The 21056-nt window shown below is 38.7% G+C and overlaps 1 protein-coding gene and 1 long non-coding RNA gene across 2 annotated transcripts in view; both read left to right on the forward strand.

The window, feature by feature from the left end:
- asic1b (acid-sensing (proton-gated) ion channel 1b) overlaps nt 1-21056 on the forward strand; it is a 160823-nt gene that overhangs the window by 78003 nt on the left and 61764 nt on the right. The window lies entirely within an intron of this gene.
- LOC117943477 overlaps nt 15551-21056 on the forward strand; it is an 8710-nt gene continuing 3204 nt past the window's right edge. Inside the window, exons 1-2 of the long non-coding RNA XR_004656355.1 lie at nt 15551-15701; nt 16024-16037. This is a non-coding gene — a long non-coding RNA (uncharacterized LOC117943477). The remainder of the gene's footprint in view (nt 15702-16023; nt 16038-21056) is intronic.

A 21056-nucleotide genomic window follows, 5' to 3' on the forward strand; every position in this document is an offset into this window, starting at 1 on the left:
CCCCCCCCCCCCACACACACACACACACACACACACACCCCCAAGCTTCTTTCTCACTTACACACACACACACAAACAAACTCTGACACACACTTCATAGCACCATCTCTGTGTGTTGCATCATCCCAAGCTTCCTCTCTTATACCAGCTGGAAAGCACATACAGTGAAAAATACAAACAAGTTACTGAAGCAACACTTTGCATCCGGACCGTTTTACTACTCACAGCAGAGGTGGCCTTGCACACCAACACACTGACACACATACACTCAAGCAAAATGCCCTAAGTCCTGCCAGGCTGTTTGTGGCAGATGGTGGTGGACCCACAGCTTCTGGCACCGCTCTGATCTTGCTGGGAGGAAGTAACCAGATAAATGAACAGGTGAACCTGTATGGAGAAGAAACCAGTTCATACGAAAAATGGAATTTAAATGGCTGCCCACACAACAGAGGCCCAGAAGGCGGAAAATAGTGGTCTAAAAAATGTGTTAGGATTTTTTTTTTATATTGTAATTGTATATCTGCTTTTAATTACACACAAAGAAGAAAAACATTTTTGTATGACAATCACCTAATTAACAAACCAGAAAACAGTATAAACCCAACTTGATACTGTAAAGAATACCGGTATGCCATTATGGATTTATTTTTTTCCTCTTCAATTCCCCCCCCACTCCAACACCCTTCTTGTCAGATAGTAGCACACTCAACAAAACAAATGACAAAATGGTGCTGTTGGTAATTGTCCCATTTTGCATGAATGTATAATGGAACATGTAGAGCATTTTCCATACTTAACAACTCTTTCAAAGAGGAAACTAGAGTAGTTGGTTTTGACATGCACATAATCAGACGTTCTAAGATTAAAATTATAAGACATATATTGTTTGTCAAAACTGCTTTGTTTTTTAAAAACATTAGCTTGTATGTGTCTGTTTGGATGTAAAGTTAAGTTCAAATGACTTCTCTCACCCCAACAGAGATGTTATAGGCAAGGCCCAAGAGGTCTATAATGTATGTCGACTGTGGTACAGCTGCAATGGCAAATATAAAAATCTAAACGCTGGCTGTAGCCCCAGTATGTGCCTCTCCCACATAGATGCTGCGTTAGCATTAGCAAGCTCTCACAAGCGCCAGACGTAAAATCAACGTTGTATATGAACAAGATTTATTTCTCTGCAGTGGCAGTATACCCAACACATGGGCCTGCCGATAACTGTGCTTTATTCAGAGCTTAACAAGATATTTAGGGCTGACAAAGAGTAATGTCATCAATCATCAATCTGTGGATTATGTGCATTCACTTAAATGTCCTTGTCTATTGACATAAGAACCCAAAAGCAAAGTCTAAGGACAATAATTACACGTTTAGAACTAGAGTAGAGACATGTTTTGATTGACCTTTGTTCTTCAGTTTTAATATATTTCATCAAAACATTTGATCAAATATATATAGCCCCATTCCTTGTGATGTTCAGATAAAGTGAAGGATATTGTGCTGTTGGAAGGGAACCACTCACATTTGAATTTAGAGTGTATTAATATGAAGTGGCACACATTTCACAGCCAAGCCCAGGTTGACCTTATGAAATAGAGTTGTTGATGGGGACAGATGATCTTTATTTGTTTGTGAAAAGGCCAGCTAGAGAGCAACAATAATAGCTCCTCTGTAATTCCAATAAACATATAAGAACACATCTGTAAAAGTCAGGCTACTGTGTTCTTTCACTTTTTCACAAGAGTTGCCAAGCTCATGAACCATGAGCAACATGCTGTTTTCATATGATATATGACTTCACATTCAGTCAGTTTAAAATGTAAAAGAATTAAAAAAGCATAAGTGCAGTAGAAGGTATCTGAGGGTTAGAACAGCTGGTTTGAATGCCTACACTGCAGGAAAATCTGGACAGGAAATGTGAGTGACCAAAAATCTCCTCCCAAAGCAATAAGTGCATAGTTGCCCTTGAGTAAGGCAGTTTGCACTACATTTCCTCAGTGGAGATATTTATTAGGCAACAACAGAAGATTGCAATTTATGGCCTACAGTAGACATGAAGGTGTGGAACTTGGTGAATCAGAAGAAGGTACTAAAATGTTGGCAGGTAAACTTTATTTATATAGAGCTTTTTAAAACAGTTGTTACAAATCCCTTCACTTAAGAGGGAATGTATAAAAACATGCACGTAACGTATAAACAAAAAAAAACGTATAACATAATTGGCTGCCATGGTGCTTGTAGTGTAGTAGTGTACTGATTATGTACTTCCCTGAGAAATAGACAGGGGCTCATCCAAATTCATGGAGCAATAACAGACCAAAGTTCATCAAAAGTAGACTTAATTCTACTCCTAACATGCATGCAATGTACAAAATTAGACATCATGTCTCTATAATGAAGGCATAAATATCCAATCCTGAGTTACTGTCCATTGCAGCTGTACTCATTATACCAACAAGCCCTCTGCATTCACCTATTTAACACAGCAAAACGATTCAGAAAAAAATGCAGAGCTGCAACAGAGCTTAGTTATACATAGTGTGGATTTGGGCATTTGGGCATGAAGTGATTGGTAGAAGAAGCAGCAGGGTTTATTTTCTCTTTTTAAAATGTACAATGTGCAACTTACATTTGAGAAATAACACCATTAACTATGCTTTATGAGGCTAAATAAGGCCCCTCTTTTATATGGCACATTCATGCTCTGACATTCTCTCTTCATGCCAGGCATGATGATATTTCAAAGAACAAAAGACTTTGACGCAACGAAGTTGGGAAATGTTGGTTTTGGGAGCAAAGAGTAAAACCAAAAATCTAAATCAATGTTTTTTTTCATTGGATGATGGGCGGGAATGTCTCCATTTGGTGCTGTGAATGCTTTGTCTTCTGACCTTTACGTTAGGATTTACTAAGTATATTTGTATTGCAACCAGGAAGTCTCATTGCCGTTGATATTCTCTGTCACTCCACACTGCATTTAGTGTGATTTTTATGGTACTAAGTGTAGTAGTGTCAGACAGCCAATCAGTCAGAGAGGCCTACTGTTATGGTCCTGTTCTGCCGTGTTGTTCTCTGACCCCTCAACTTTGGCTGCCCCATCTTAGCCCTCATATATCACTGATACTGCACTAATACTGCTGGACACAGGGCCCATGTAGTAGGTCATACTGGGTTCAGACTCTGCACTGACAGGGGCTGAGTGAATGGCTTAAAGGAATGACCTGACTCCATCTTTACATGCTACACCGTAGCTAAAGGTTTGCTGGTAGCAGCTCACAAGGTGATCCTGCAGACTATTGGACCAGCTATATGTTTATGTTTAGTTTTTCTTCAATATTTGAACATTGCCTTTGAAAGACTACATCCTTTTACATTAATGATGAAACTTGCATGCATGCTCAGTGTGACTATATGCTGCATTCACTCGATGTGGGAATTGCTGCTGTAATGTTTAGATTATCTTATCTTTTCAGCAAGGCAGACTTTTTTAGATGCCTTTGTTGATGATTTTATTAATTATGACCATGGTTATGTGTGAGGAGTAGTCTTAAATTGGTACCCATTCTTGATTGGTCAGAACCATATCACTGATGAGGTCCTACGACATTCTGAACTGCTACAGATATTTGAAGTTCATTCATTAAATTATGAATGTAATATTTGGCATTTACAGTTTGCCTGCTGTTAAAGTAACAGTTTAGCTCATTTGTAGCTACCCAATGATGACACTGCTGATGGTGCATTCCTTAGTGTGGATAGACTACATCTTGTTCCTGTCAACATTTTAATAGAATGCACACATACAAAAATGCTTTAAAAAAATAAATGAAATAATAAACTTGAAATTTAAACCTTACAAACGTTACGTGAATATGCGTCAAATTATACATTTTAATCCCATTGAAACTGAGTACCAATATCAGTGAATATCAAGTAAATAGAGTCAGTATCAACGTATCAACCAATAAGCATTACCAGTTGATATCCTAACAATAGAAATGTACACCAAAAAGCAATCAGTAATTGATCATTCAATTCTTTATGAGGTTACAGCCAAACACGCACTTTACAAGAAAGGGCAGAGCAGGCTCTATTTCCTTTGGAGGCTGGAGTCCTTTAAAGTCTGCTGCAAACTCCCACTTATGTTCCACCAGTCTGTCATGGCCAGTGTCCTTTTCTATTCTGTGGTATGTTGGGGAGGCAGCACTAGGAAGAGGGATGCCGGACAACTAGACAGGCTGGGGAAGCTGTTTTTTGTGGTGGGCATGGAGCTGGTGTCACTGACATCAGTTGCAGATACGAGGACCCTGAGCAGACGGCCCTCTGTAGTGGACAATGACTGTCACCTCCTGCACACCACTTGCTCCAAGCAGAAGAGCCTATTTCAGTAGTAGGTTCCTGTCTCTGTTTTGCAGAAGGGGGGTATTTTGATTATTTGTGTTTAAGTCTGCTCTGCACACTGCCCTCTGTAACATGCCTTCATCTGGGTGCCTTTATACTTACACATAAACTACCCTGGACTGGACTGATTGGCACTGTTTGACTCCCTTACTGGCTCTATTAGCCACCTGTCCATCTTGCTAGCTTGCCTGGATGGTCAATACACCATGCTGTCTTTTTGTCTTTATGGACAGCCTTCAACTTCAACTTAAACCGTTCTTCAAATCCTTTACTAGTGTATAGGTATAGTTAAGTAATGATTATTCTATTTTTGATTTATTGTGTAGCCTGTCGTACTTGTACCATTGCACCTTTCTAAAAACAAATTCTTAAAAAAATGTGAATTGTAATTTCCCCATTGGGGATCAATAAACAGATTAAAAATGTAATTTAAATTTAAATTCTGCATTTTCTTTTCTTTCCACACTGCTCCTTTAAACATGTTACAATCTAACTTTACTGTAAGGGCACACTATTGATATCTCCCTTTGTATTTTTGTACTATGTACGTATGTGTGCGTGGATGTCATATGTCTTTATGCCTATGTGTATGTACTGTGTGTTGTGTATAAGCTATTGGAAACCTCAATTTCCTTCGGGATAAATAAAGTATCTCTATCTCTATTTATCATGTGTTAGGTAGCTCGCTTTTAAGTTACATAGGCCCCTTTCTCTCCCATGTATTCAAAATGATGCACTGGGTGAAATGTCCCACTCTGAGACAATTTTTGGGTCCTGGTCTATGCAGTTAGGTTAGGTTAAACTAACTAGGTACAACGCAGCAGTGAGTGTTACACTCAAATTTAGGATCGAACTTCAACCAGTGCAACAGGCTCCACGCCTCTGATGATTTGGCTCAATTTCATATAGTTGTCTTGACCTTTCTGCCATGAAATGAGCACACTCAAAGTAAACTAATAAAAAAACTGTAATTGTAAGAATTGGAACATGTTCTGTATAGCTTAAAGCAACGATGAAGCTCTTTATTCAGCAGCTCATGCCATTTATACTTTATACATTTTATGCAAGAGTATACAGTAGTGGTAAAACTCCCTGCCTGCTATGACAGTGGCCCTCGCATACCAGGAGTCTCTGGAAAGATGCCTAGAACTCCCACTCTCAAATGGTAGGATGCTGCGTGTTTTATTATACAATACTTTAGAAAATCGTACTAGTATACTCTGAGCTGCTTTCTGTATCTCTTTGCCTCTCTTGTTCATGCACTGTAGATAGGAGACATCAGTTGGTCACCCACTTCATTTTAGAAATTGTCCTTAACAGTTACTGACTTCAGTGAGAGGGTACTGCAGGTACCACTGTTGTAGATATGATTGACAATGTAGCACATCACAGCTTTGAACTAAAACAATATCTGTCACACACATTGGAGTTGTGTGACTGCCAGACACCAGGCTTACCACACTCACAGTCGGTTAGCTCATTTTACTTTAAGGTAAAAAAAAAAAGAAAATCTTAGCAGGAGGTCTTTTCCCTACTTGCTATGTGATTGATGATGGGAGACAATAGTGTTTGTTCTAGGGCTTTCTCTTATGCAACATTATTGAAGTTTCCTATTCGATAACACAAACTCTGAGTGTCATGGTTATTTCAAAAGACCAGAGTGTGTACGCAGATGTACTGTAGTAATTTTTCGGCAGGTCAAGGGAACTATGAATACTAGATTACCCGACTAAGAATATGCATAGTTAAATGTGATTGGTCAAGTCTTGCCTATTATTGACTAAGTCTAATCATATTGGATCCATAGAGATAATTATCTTGTAAATTGTATGTCCTCTTTGTCTCCAAAGCTGAATGCTGCTGTTGTCCTTTCTCAGCAGTGGCGGAAAACGCATCACTCGATTTCTGCGCGTGAGAGTTGCTTGATGACACCATTTAGTGAACATAGCCATACTGAGCAGTACAGAGTTTTGTGGAGCTGATAGGCTTAAATAGCTTTGTATCAACACATTTGGCAATGACTTGAATGCAGCGGACTTCCATTGATAAAGTAGTTGTGCACGATAACTTTAAGACATTCATGGATGAACCCTAATGACTTTGGTGTTCTTCTGACTCTTCATCTAGCTCCACCAACAGGTAAAGGTGTGCACTTATCAGATTAAATAATGGATGGATGGATGGATGGATGGCCACTTTTGAGATCTCAAGAACTACTTCTGTCTTCCTTAACAAATTACATACAAATCACCCGTGTTTTTTGCATACGTTTGCATTATAGGTTAAGCCAGTGTGATTCGTCTTCACATTGGAAAGGTCACTGTTGGATCAGTACAATTTACAGTTCAAGCAATTAAATAAATTTGATAAGTCTTAATTTATCAAATTCAAACTCTTCGATGAAAAACAATTACGATTAATAGCGTCATCTCTGTTGATGGAAAACACATTCTGTTTTTTAAGCTAATTGAAATTTGAAGAGAGACACAGGTGTTGATGCCATGCATGAATAATATTTAGAGCAAAACTTGATTTTAATATAATAGCCAGTGAGTAATGTTGTTTGCTTTGTTGCACAGGCTTACCTTAAGATAAATTTAATTACTTGGCTTGAGAAAGGCTTTTAATTGCAGGGTTTTTTGGTTTGCCTCAATTCATTAGGTGTTTTTTCACCATTATGAAATTGCATAAAGCGGTTGGCTCTCAATATTGCATTTATTTTGCTTAATGGTTTAGAAATTTACTGAATGCAACTACTTACAACTACTGAATTGAAGTGTGCTGTAAAGAATTACATAATGGAACTAATGCTAATATTTAAAGTGAAAATGAGAAAGATGTTTATCCTTTTATAGGATCTGAGTACTCTTTAAAACAGGGGTCTCCAACAAGTAGCTTACGAGCTACTGGTAGGTCAACTTTTTCTTGAACCCTGATGGGAATATTTTCAGCATTGTAGCTAATAATGTCCATAACAATTGTAATATAGTCATACGTACTACTTCATACGTGTACAAAGAGCAGCTTCATTGAGCTTATACTGATGCAAGTAGCTCTTGGCCACTTTCGTTTTTTGAAGTAGCCCTTAGATAAAGAAAGGTTCCCTGCTTTAAAATTTTAAAAAAAGATAATTCCATAAATGAAAAGTAGATATATATGTATTCTCTCTCTGATTAAATTATCTATTTCCAACAAATGGTTTTAAGTAACTTTTAAATCATAACATTACAGACCCTGGACCTTTTCTTGCCTCCCATCAACTTAATTTGCTGGCTCCATACTAAGTGTGGAAAGCACATAGGTACATTACTGTATGTTGTAATTACAGAGACAAGTTACTGTAATGGGCTGTCTAGACAGTATTGATGTACTGGTAACACATTTGTTTCTGCTGATAACAACTCTGAGTGCTAAGCCTTAATATCAGCTGTGGGTCATGTTACTAGATTTCATAGATCTGCACGTAGTTTGTCTTCTGATGTCAACATCTGAATCTGCTAGGTGGCTTGAGAGGCTTGATATCATTGATAAATTCACAAATTACATTAAGGAAACAAATTAAGAAACTTGTTTCAGTGTATATTATTCAGTGTATCGTAATATTGGTGGACCAAGCAAATAAATCCAATGCTCAGGATTTTTATTAAATAAACTCAAATGACAAAACTGAGTCAGCTAGTGTCCCACTGACTCACTGCGATAAAGCAATTTAGGATGAAGAAGTTAGCCTGGCATCACCAGACTAGTATTAGTCTGGAACCTCGAACTTTATTTTCATATTCCACAAGGCGTTATCAACGGACAGTAACAGAGTCTTGATTCATATTCTATCATTAGTGCCTAGTTTGACAGTTTGATTTGACTTTCTTGAGCCTGGTAAATTGTGCTGGATGGATAATACCAGTTACATCCAGTAACTATGTTGGGTAACTACATTGAAGCATGACGTTACTCTGTCATCACTTCAACCCCACATGAGATAAACGGTCGATTGGCTGGAAATCTGTCGGAACGGGAGATGGACCAGACGAATCAGCCAGAGCAAATGAATATGAATATGAGCGCGGCAGATTCGCCTGGTTCCCATGCTCTGAAGTAGATGTACGTAGATGTAGATGTATGTCTGTATGTACGTAGGAGGATGCATTTATGAAGATGTAACCTCTGGGATTGCACTTCTACATTATAACTGTCATGTACATCAGTTCAGTCCCTTTCATCTGGCATGAAATTAACTAATATGTCCCTGATTGGGATGGTGTTTTTGCTAATTTCAATCACTGAATTATTATTAACCTCAATAATGGGTTCACATTGCATTATTGCTGTGTATTACTGAGCAAGGTGGTGGTAAATTGCGTGGATATTTATAGATCATGTATGAAGTATGAGATTACATGGACATGTCACCTCAGTGATGGTCTGGGGAAATTTTCCCATTAGTATCATCTTTCAGCCTGACAAAACCTTGAAAATGCATTTAATTTCATATCTTTGTCCCTCTAAAAACAATTCTGTCAGGTCCATTAAGTCAAGAACACTGCAGACAATAAAAATGCTTTAAGATTTTTTTTTTTAAATTGGCGGTATGGTATGGATCTGTTCAGAGGAGTCCCCTGACTGCAGCAGCAGCATTAGGGGAGGCTTACACAGTTTAAGACTGGGAGAGCTAAACTGTTCCCCCATATGAACAGAGCAGCAACGGTGACAGAGAAGCATAGGGGGCTGTCAAGGAGGTGGGTTGCATAGATGTGAGCGGCAAGCAGTTAAGATCAACTTAAAGCAGCAAGCAGTTAAGATCAACTTAAAGCAGCAAGCAGTTAGGAGACAACTTGTTTGTTTGTGTTGTGATGAAGTACTACGTGTTCCAAACTATAATTAGAAGCCTTGAAGGACTCCATGATAACTACGGTAACTCTGCTGCAGCACCTTTTTTGTATTTTCAAAGTAACTATTATATTAAACTATACTGTAACTATTAAGCTCTGTAACATTCAGGGGAATTATTTAGATGGTTATGTGTAAAAGCATCGTTCAAGAACATGTGTTTGCTACAATATGATTAACTTAACCTCCATTCAGCTTTCAAGAGAGATATGTAAATGTTTCTCTTTAAGATTTTCCGCCTTTAATAGGTAAGTTATAGGACTTGATCATGGAAATTGTCACAGGGCAGATTTAAACCCTCTACACAGAGTTTGCATTTATGAACTTAGCTTTGCATGAATAGTTACTGTCTTGTGATTGCAATTTGATCATTATTTAAATTTACATTGGAGGCTTTATTTCCTTAGGTTGGTTGTTCATTGGTTGGTTGGTCAGAAGGCAACTTCTCCATGAGGGAGACTTGGATAGACACAATAACAAACACACTGGATCAACCAAAAGGTCAAGAAAAATACTTTTAGAATGAACATAATTATTTCCAAACTCATAAGCAACATGGCAATTGTTATTCTAGAAAAACTAAAAAACTAAATTAAAAAAAGTTGAGAATTGTGATCAATCTGTCTTTTCTTTATCTCACATTTTTTACTCTCTCCTCTTGTCAGCTTTTTGCCTTTTTTCTCTGTACATTTTCCAGTGTATTCTATTACAGTAAATGGTAAGGATTGGAGAGCTTGGACTCTGCCCCATCTTCTATTGTAATGATGTCTCTTCATGCTCATCTCATTATCTAAGGAGTTGTCATTATTGAGAAATTTCCCAACACCCCTGGTGTAAAATAAAAGCAACATTTGTCCCGATTCTCATTAGGAGCAGTTGAGCTCCATCACCCAATAATGAATGACAGAAGAGAAAACACACAATTAGAGTGATGGTCTTCCGGGAAAGCAATGACATTCAGTTATTTCATCTTTTACATTTAGGCGCTGTGCTCCACTGCACAGATGTCACCAGAAAACTAAGAAGACCCCTGAGATGTGTGTGTGTGTGTGTGTGTGTGTGTGTGTGTGTGTGTGTGTGTGTGTGTGTGTGTGTGTGTGTGGGAGCTGAGCAAAGCAGGCACATTTAAACAATTGCGACTCAAAGGGTGTTGCGATCAATAGAGAGGCAGAGGACCAAAGGGCAAGAAGTCATCTTCCCACTCTAATCACAGGCTTAACCTTCAGCAAATCTGCCGGCCCGATAGCCTGCTTACTTCATCTTGTGTGCTTCTCTTGGTGCTGCAAAAAAAGAAAAAAGAAAATGAATGAATCAATGAAATGTAAAGCTAACAGAACAATCTGTGTGCTGGAGTGGGAGTTTTCATGTGGATATTTTGCTTTAGTTGTACTGATATAATTAGTTTTTATTGTTTTCGTATCCCAGTAAAATATGTCACGTAAAAAACCTTTCACGTTTATTTTTGGTACAGACTGTAAAAATGCTTTTCCCTTCGGCCTATAAAAAACAGGCCGGGAGATTAAAGAGCAGCTGCGGATTTTGCTGCCTCTTATACAAGATGGGTTGACGAGAGGCAGCAAAATCTATCAGCACATATTCCCATATTTTTTTTTCAGTTGTAGTTAACTATTGAGACAGTAGACAGGGAGACACACGTCACTCACACTGAGTCATATCTTCAAGGGACATACAATGACGAAGTTTCTCTTAAGGATTTTCCGTCCTTCCTCTCAAGAGGAGAGGAAGGAAATTACATTTGTCCTACCGTGGGTCCTTCTGCCTTTGTGTCCCTGCTCCACATTCTCCATTTGTCTTCTTTTCTGTGTTGTTGTTTTGTCTGTTTCCCTTACGATCCTTTTTTCTCACAGAAAGGACCAGTGCCATTGGGTTTCTCTCGCTCCACATTGCCCCGCTCAGAAAAGCCAGTGTGTTTTAATGAGCTCTGGGTCTGTGGCTCTCAGCCTGAGGCTGTCCACTACTGACCGGTTGGCATTTACTTCTCTCCGCCTTTTCCTGTCTCTCTCTTACTCCGCGCTCTATTTTTCACCCTCCCTATAAAGCTTTTTAGTCTCTTAGATTAAAAATGCTTTGGTGTTCAGTCCACCAAAGCATCTCCTACTGGACACTGTAACTGGAAGCTATTACCAATCATGCTTGGTGGCAGCACAGTGTAGCTGCTGGGAAATAACAAACAGCACCGTTCTACCCACACAACGTTCAACACGTTTCTACTCAGCTGAACAGATTTTTTTTTTTTTTCTTTTCTTTCTAGAAACAACTTTAATCTTTCACATGATACATCAATGCTTCAATTGCCTCACTGAATAACAGTAAACAACTCAAACCAATCTTAGCACCTGTCAGGTAACATTTTCAGCACAATGAGAACCACGAGGTGCTTGGAACAGCTGGCCTGCCGGACATTTGATCTTTAGACTCCACTCCCTCAAACTGGGAAGCAGTGGGCAGTTGATGAGTACAATGACCTTTGGCAGCGTATCTGGAACAGCGGCCTTCAATCACGGCTGACCGGGAGACAGGGCTCAGTCACCGGCCAGACTGGAGGTGGTGAACTTCTACATGACTGGATGCTCCAACTGCTTATTTCATTGATCTCCTCTGTAGCGCTGTACAAATTACAGAGACATGCTGTATTTGTAATCCACGCACGCACCCACACACACACACACACACACACACACACACACACACACACACACACACCTTTGCAGGCCACAGTAATATGTGCAAACCATTACCACCAACCATCTTCTCTCTCCTTTTTGTTTTTTCACTTTCTCTCCCTGTTTCTTTGTCTGGTTTGTATTTTTTCTTTACTTTTTTCTTTTCTTTTCAGCACATGAACACACGCTGCTACACTTTAGGTGCACTGGAAAGTACATTTTGACCTTTCCATTCTTTTTAGCTGCTTTTTAGCTTCCAACTATTGTCTCTGCCAAGCATTACAGAGAACAAGTTTCTTCTTTTTGGTCATTATTGTGCCAAGAACATATTAAGAACCGGGAAATCTGATAAAAGGCAAAAGCTTCTTATTTTGTTTTACAGAAGATACACTACAGGTGTACAGTATATTGCACAACTGAGACTTGTTGAATATACATTCAATGCACCAATGGCACCATGGCAATAACCCCACCTTTTGTTTCCTTATTTAAGTTGATGTGTGTGACAGCTCTTTGATTAGGTACAAAGAGGAACAGCTATGTCAAAGCTATGTGTCTTTATTGGTGTCCCATTCTGACAGAGTGACAGAGCACCATATGCTGGAGCGCCTGTCAGCCTCAGTCTTAAGTCGGTATGACACTCCCTCTGTATCTCCATGCAACACAAGCCGCCTACAGAATCAATCACCATCTCTGCTCCTCCTCCTTTCATATGCCGGCTCTCTTTTATCCCATGTCACACCAGCTCCCCCCCCCCCCCCCCCCCCCCCCCCCCCCCCCCCCCCCCAAGACTGCTTCACATGCTTTGAATGGAGCAACACTTAGATGCAAACACAAGCAAAAATACTAGTGTACTAGTGTGCTGATACGTGCACAGATGCATACAAACATAGAGAGGGTACAATTGTGTGAACTGAACAGGGAGTTGTTCTGGTGCCAGTGTCTGTCATAACTATCAAATTAATGCCACATTATTGTTTATTTTATCAAAATATAAGACAATAGATTTTTGTGGGAGAACCAGAAGCAGGTACTACACGACTGATTTGCATGTATGCAAAACTGAAGTCCAAATTAAACAACACAACCACAAATCCCTTGATGATGATGTGTCAATGCGTGGTTAACGTTTGGTTAGGTTATGAACTAAAAATAAGAAATACGTTGTGGTTTGACTTTACCATTTAGGTAAGAGGCCCTTCATCGTCATATTTACAACAGAAGACACGTGGTTGAGTCTATGGAAGAAGCAGGGATAAGACTTTTCACTTAAAAAAAACAACTTAATTATAAACTATAATTTGGAGCCCCCCCCCCCCATTGACTCTGAGAATCCCCTGTTGAAGACCCCTGCTCTATAATACAGTCACCTGACTTCCTCATTTTCTCCCAGAATGCTTGGGGCTTTTTCACAAAACACATGCTGTTTTTTGGGCACTACCTGAAACACAAATGCCAAATTAGACAAATGCTTGTGTAAATACTTGTTGAATTGGCAGTATTAAACACTGATCAATGCTAAGGTAAAAAGGTAACAGAACAGTACTGTGTGTACTCAGTGAGTCAGAGGTGAAGGTATACAGTGCCATATGCTCTATATGTAGGTAATTCACCATTAGTGTAAATGGGAGGCCATAAATGAAAAAGAACAAAAATTGTTCTCACATTAACTAAGTATGCATTAGTGTGACCTTGGTCTTGAGAAATTATATTTAAAAGGCCTGTGCTTTTTTCTTTCTGTGATGTCACATCACTGAGTAACCTAGACAATTTTTTCATTTCCACCCCTCTTTTAATTTGATGTTGGTCTTTTAAATCACAACATTTTCTCCGCCGTTTGTATTCTTAAATTGACTTGTGAAGTTGCTTTTAAGAGACACGACGGTCAAGGTAATGAATTTTCACTCACTGTGTTTAGAGAGATAATTCTGTGCTGCGGTTTGCATAACCTACAAGCCTGAAAAGACTCTAAGCCATTTTCACGCACAGGATGCAGTTGCCCAAATAGGAGTTTTGGAGCTTTAGAGGAGCTTATACAAGCAAAAGGGATTGAACCTTCCTTAAGCTCACAGGAATGCTCCTGAGGTCGTATATTTAGTCTGTAGATAAGCATACACAAAAATGTGTTATGTTTACCCAGTTATAAGTGACTGTTTATAATTAAAATGGAACAAAAAAGGAATGCAAATCATAAGCATTTCCTTAATGTCATGATGCAAAGCTGTTGATACCTAACATACATTTATGGGTGAATGTGTTTGAAATGTTTATGGATTTCTCTCTGATCTCCCTCTCTCTCTGATGCTATCTGCCCAGTAGGTTTTTGTTACCAAGGACATATGCTGGATCAGCATTAACTTTTTTTTCTCAACATATGAAATACTCTCTGGCCTGTTGAAGCATTCAGATGTGCCTCTCAGCGTTTAGTCAATAAGGACATGCAATGTGCGGCACTTTAGTTCTAGTGGTGTAGTTCACAGGCCAGGCAGGGGGGCTTTTTGCTGTTTAATTGGCCTTCACTGAACAGTAAACACAGACACCTGTCACAGATGCAGTGTGTGCGCTGAAAAAGCTTGTATCTAACTGGAAACTTGTGTTCATGATATTCAGCTATGAACTGAGTCCATCACTTATTATATATTCTGGTTTGAAGAAAGGGGTTAAAGCCAATTAGTTTTCTACATATTAACTTATTTCCTCCTGTAAATGTGGGTTTTTGCCCCCACAGGCGGCCCTGCCATAAAGCATCCATGATGAATTATGTTACAAGTTTCCCTCCTGTGAAGGCATAAAAGAAGGCATAAATGCATAATTCTCATCAGAGAGGTTACACTGTGCTCAGCATCCCAAGAAAGAGTTCATCAGAGATATTCCCTCATCAACTCCTCCTCTCTCTCTTTGTGTGCCAGCTGTAATAAAACACAAGCAGACCTGTTTGTGATATCACACATCAAAGATAGAGTAAAAGAAAGTAGCACAGAGGCTCATTTCCATACCCTTCTAAAGAAGTCAGAGAAACTGTTTCTAGCTAATGTAACAGCCAATATTACAGCAATGCGAAGGTGGGAACGAGTCAGTGTTTCAATTCAGCATGTTGCTCCGGACGTTAATTTAAAAGTTAATTATTTTAGTTTGTTAGCTAAATAATAAGGATAACGCACAAACGAGTATAAAGTTAACTGAATTAACTACTTATAAATACATAAAACATTATTTGTATCTCTGACATGTATTAGAATTCGGAAAAAGAGGGACTGCTCATTGTTGAGCCAGCAAACAAAATGAATTACAATCAAGCATGACTCAAAGTAAGAGCAAACTTTGTCTTACAAAATGACAAAATAGAAAGAAAGACAGAGCGCAATTAAGTCCCGTCCACACCTGAGGGGAAAAAATGTTATCCCTCTCTTTTGACTTTGTATTGCGTGAAGGCTTCTTGTCAGTTCTGTCTGAGCCAACTAGAGAAAAATGGCTAAAAGCTGCTGGTTGTTGGAATGCACACAACAAAATTGTACAGAACCCATAACTAAGTCAGTTTTAGGTTAACTAAATTTCTGTGAGTTAAGTTTTCAAGTATTTTGACAGTATGCAACTTGTGTCACAGTGGGATGTTGATAAATCAGAAAGCTTTGCATTATGTTTGCAAGTGCCTTAGCATGCTTATACATAGCTTATATTAACTTACTAACAGCTAACATGTCCTCTCTGGTAGACAAAAGGTGCTAAAATTATGTTTTTTTGCTAGCTACAGGTATTTTGTTATTTTTTTTCAGCACTTGGTTGCAAATTGTGGTGCTGATTTGATTCTTTCTTTTCCAGTGGAAGCGGTTTTGCTCTGTCTCCATGTGTTGCTGTATTAAATTAGCATGCTATGATCAAAGAGGCCTGGAGGAATCTCTGGAGGTGTATCTGTGACTGTGATTACCTTCAGGACGTCATGATTAGTGCTGTCAGTTAAATGCGGTATTATTGGCGTTAACGCAAACCCTTTTTAACGACGAACAGTTTTTTTATGTCAAGATTAACGTTATTTTTAGCCTAGCAAACTGTGTAGTTTTTTCACATGCTGTTGCAACATCTAGTAATGTTAGAAAAACTACAACACCACACCGGATCTAGCTAGACTGAAAACAAAACAACAGCCACGCCGCACACACTTGTTTGGGCTTGCGAGCCGACTAAAGAGTAGTAACGTTACGTTTTGAGTGGATGGCGTGCGCGACACGCTCAAAGGGATGCCGATAAGATTCTGAATATGGAAGTTTACTTTTTTTTTAAGATTATTTTTTGGGCAATTTTCAGCCTTTATTTTGATAGGACGGCAGAAGACATGAAAGGAGAGAGAAAGGGGGAATGACATGCAGCAAAAGGCCACAGGTCGGAGTCGAACCCTGGTCCGCTGCGTCGATATATATGGGTGCCTGCTCTAACAACTACAATATCTGGCTACCCGGAAAGTTTACTCTTTAAAAGCTGCCAAATGGTTCCATTGACAAAACCAAAGTGATCGATGCGAGCTATCATCACAGCACGTCCAGTCTGAAATACCACTTGATGGCCAAGCACTAAGCTGATGAGAATTCTCCGCCCCCTCCTCAAAGTATTATTTTCACTCTTTTATTGATGGACAGTGTTACATTGTGTGAGAGATTAGTTACTCCAAATTAAAATGTTACATGTGAAATGGATCACTACAGTAGGCTGTATGCCAATGTTGTTTTCAATAAAAAAAATTTGCACAAAGCAAGCCGAGCCACTTTTCCACGTTGATAAGAGCATTAAAATGAGAAAAAATAATGGGAGAAAAAGAAATCAAGGAACATTTAGAATAGATAAAAATCTGCGATTAATTGCAAGTTAACTGACATTAATGCGATTAATCGCAATCAGTTTTGGGCAAGTTACTTTCAAAAAGCAATTAGTTACAGTTACTTGTTACTTCTTCCAAAAAGTAACTAAATTAGATACTCAGTTACAAATTATAAAAGTAACTAGTTACTTCAGAAAGTAACTAATGCATTATTTCTAAGTAAATTATTAAGTGCTCAAGTGTGACCCCACTTCCCCCCCTCTTTAATGGAACCTAAAATACATGTGCATGTTTAATTATTTATGGTAAATCTGAATATTAAAATGAAATGGACACTTAATACAAACATACAAAATGTATACACTCTTTGTAGTGCAAATGACAGAAGTGTCATGATGTTTATATTTGTGCGCTCGGCAGTAACATAACGGCGTTACTATGACGGGAAAAGTAATCAATTAGATTAATTGTTCCTGAAAAAAGTAACGCCGGTATTTATAACGCCGTTATTCTCATCACTGATCCCAAATTAAATATTTTAATTCTTTGACAGCACTATTCATGATGTATAATGGTGTGTGATAATTCATCCAAAGAGACAAAGTGCCTGCAGCTTGCCACCAAACAGTTTTCCATGTTTACCAGGTGTTGATTTGGTTCTATAGTACATTTCAAAAAGGACATGAAAATCCAAGAATATCTTTTTATTCTGTATATTGAAAAGCAAACATGGAATCCATGGAAATATCTGGGCAAAAATTGGTTTATATATATATATATATATATATATATAAATATATATTGTGTGTGTGTATATATATATATCGGAAGTGCACAAAGTATCGGTACCTGTGGTAAGCGAGGTGTGACTGAGCAATGGGATAGCTGTTAGGCTTGCGGGCTGAGGGAGGGCTAAATGGAGACATATTTGTGGAGGAATAGTTCTGCTGCGCTACTCTGCAGGACGGCTAATGAGGAAGTTTAGCCACAGGGGTCTTTCTAGAAAAAACAACAACTGCAAGAGATGGAAGAAAACAACAGATCTAATCACGATGTTTGCAACAACACAGCCTTGAATGGTCAGTTCTCAATCAGACTGAACAACTACGTCCCTGGGGTGTCGTTCAAATTATGGGTAGGCGTTGGCGATAGGGGGAAGGGGGTAGGTGGAGGGAAAGGGGAAACAACAGTGTGATTGTACTATAAAGGTGTGGTAGGAAGGAGATGGAGGAAGTGGAAGTGGAAAGAAAGGCAAATAAACAAATGGTTAAATGAAAGAAGTTGTAGTAGTATGTATGTAGTATGTAGCAGGATGGATAAAAGAGAGCTCAAAATTGAAGAATAAGAGATTTTTTTGTCTGTAAAATTTCTTCAAAAGAATTCCTCGAGAAAGAACTGTCTTCTGGCTGAAATTGTTGAAGGCTTGGAAGAAAAATATTCTTACAGCTCAATCCTGATTATCTGTTAAGTGCAATATATCAAGGCTACATAAAATTATGGTGTCAGAGTTGTGAAAGCAGCCATATGTTTTACCTTCATGTCTGGAATGCTTTACTTCAGCCTGCCCTCTGCCTAATGGCAAGGAAACAAGTTTTGTTTATAAAAGCAGAATTGATCAACGTAACTTTGGACCACAATCCAAAGCAGTGGGCGTATTTTTGGAAAATGTTGCAGTGATACTCAAATCTGGCACAAGTAAAAACAAAGAACAAAAGGAGACGGTCTATCTAATATTGGTGATCTTTACTGTATGTGGTACGTTAGTAATTCTGGCCTCTGGCAGAGGTATGAGTCTGTGTGAAATAAAGCCAAAGCAAAATCAAATTAGGCGAGTGTCTGAGACAAAAACAAGTCTTAAAGTGCTCATATTATGCTTTTTGGATTTTACCCTTTCCTTTATTGTGTTATAAATCTTTTTTTGTGCACGTTATACTTTTACAAAGTTAAAAAGCCCAAAGTCCACCCCAAAGGGACCAACAGAACAGAACAAGAAAAAAACAGACAGAAAACACTGTTCACAAACTGATCCAAATAGCTCTGTTGTAGTCCAACCTTTACTTCCACTTTGTAACACATGTTATGATGCGCGCCTACTTGCTAGTGTGGCACACCCTCATACTCAGCAACTGATAAGCTAGCAGTGCTTACTACGCATGTGCAACTCCCAACGAAGAAATGTGATGCCTCACTCTGTAGCTAAAACAGAAATCTCAATACACAGGGTGTAAAGAGGAGCTGCAACAATGTTGAATACTCCAAAAATATGTTTTTAATAAAACCATGTAAACCTATTCTGATATAACCTATGAATACAATTATGCACCTGAAGATGAGGATAATATGGGCACTTTAAGTGTTGCCGCAAGAGTGTAACCAAGGTCACCAATGTACAAACTCTAAATTTGTTTCTGTGTATGTGTTGCAGGATAATGTTTTACATTAAAGCTTTATAGTCGTCATTGTTAAATTAAAAACTTAAATGCATAAGTATACTTTCTCTACACCTCACTACTTTTCTCTCTTGGCCTCTCACTCTCATGCTCTCACTTATTGATTCAATTTGAAGCAGGAGACGATACTTAATCCAAAGATTTCCTGACAATCCATTAACATCTTGAACAAAGTTTCTGTAGTTCCTCAGTCTTTCTGATGTGTCCGCTTGCTGTGTCGTTGTTGAGCTTAAACATGACCTAGATGAGCAAACATCCTCTCTGTTAAACAAAAAAACCCACTAACAGTGTTAGGGATGCTATAGAAATAAGTCATGCTACATACTTCATTAAATAGTTTAGCTACTTCATTTGAGGTATTGTAGCAAGCTACAAAGCTACTCAGAAAAAAATAGCTTAACACACAGAAGCTATTTTGCATCAAGAAACATCTATTGTTAAATGATCATAATGGTTATATAGAATAATGGAAAAAGGTTACACTACCTGACTGCAACTACTGCTGTTAAATGCAGTTTAACTAGTGGTGTTGCTACAACACGATCCTTGCCTGCAAATAATAAAAATAGGTTTTAGATAACGTAAGCTAGTTTAGCGGTCTATTGAAATGCAATGCTTCATTTACCTAACCTGACGACCCAGTTGGTTTGTTACACAGGACCATCTGAGAAGCCGTCATTGGAAACTGTTTGGAAAAGGGAAGGCAGGTGATTGGATGAACCATCTGTCAACCACATCAGCTCATTGCTGATTTGAACCAATAGTTATGGCTGTCACGTCTCTAAACCGTGCCCGTGGAGGCCATTAGCTCCTCCCCGGACGCTGATGGTTTCGCTTGGCTGCTGTTCGGACACAAACGCTTTAAATTCAAGCCTGAGATTTATTTTTTGTGTCACATGTGAAGCTGCCCATTGTTTTGTACTTTCCTGTAACCCTGCTGAAAAAACTTGGGCCGTCCCCAAATCTGTTTGTCTGCTACTTGTCATATCAGCTGCCGGCCACACACAAGTCCTTCAAGCCGGACAAAAGCAGACATTTCCTGTCCCGCTGTAGGCCATTTTGGACCATGGCAGCTCTTCCCTGAGGGTTTACCCTCCACTGAGATGCCCGGGATCACCGTGTCACTTCACTAAGCTACATATTTGCTGCTTTTAGTAACATACATATCATCAGTTGGTGTTGGTTGCCTCACAGACTCAGTATGAGGCTGCCAGTTGCAGTGCTCCCCCACAGATCTGAATGTAGTTAATGTATTGGTGTTTTCTGCTTCATTTCTATTATACTGCTGCACGTACAGCGGGTATTTGCTGATTATCCCACCAGCTGTTCCTACCGCTCATGATAACTTTAAATTGATTAGACTAATGCCAAACCGATTTCATACACTTTGTATACAAATATCTTAAAGACAAAGTCTTTAACTATGATGTTGCCGGCATAGCTTTTAATGCCACCATCAAATAAAAAGCACACGATAAGGATGAGGAGTAGGGAACAAAATAAAATACATGAACTACATCAATGAATCTATTCTTTCTGAATATTTTTTTATGAGAAATTATGGTTGTCAAATTTCAGCGTTTTGCTGAATTCTTGCATTTAAAGACAGGACATATAATTAAAGTAATCAAGGAAATCTAAGGCAGACTTCTCAATAATCAAAACTTTAGTTGTTGTATTTCTATTTTCATATTTTTATGTTACTGACAGAACACCAGAGATATTTCCGTGCTGTGTAATAATAGTGCCCCACATGTACACTCACCGGCCACTTTATTAGGTACCCCATGCTAGTAACGGGTTGGACCCCCTTTTGCCTTCAGAACT

Source organism: Etheostoma cragini, chromosome 4, assembly GCF_013103735.1.
Source record: "Etheostoma cragini isolate CJK2018 chromosome 4, CSU_Ecrag_1.0, whole genome shotgun sequence".
Taxonomy (NCBI): Eukaryota; Metazoa; Chordata; class Actinopteri; order Perciformes; family Percidae; genus Etheostoma; species Etheostoma cragini.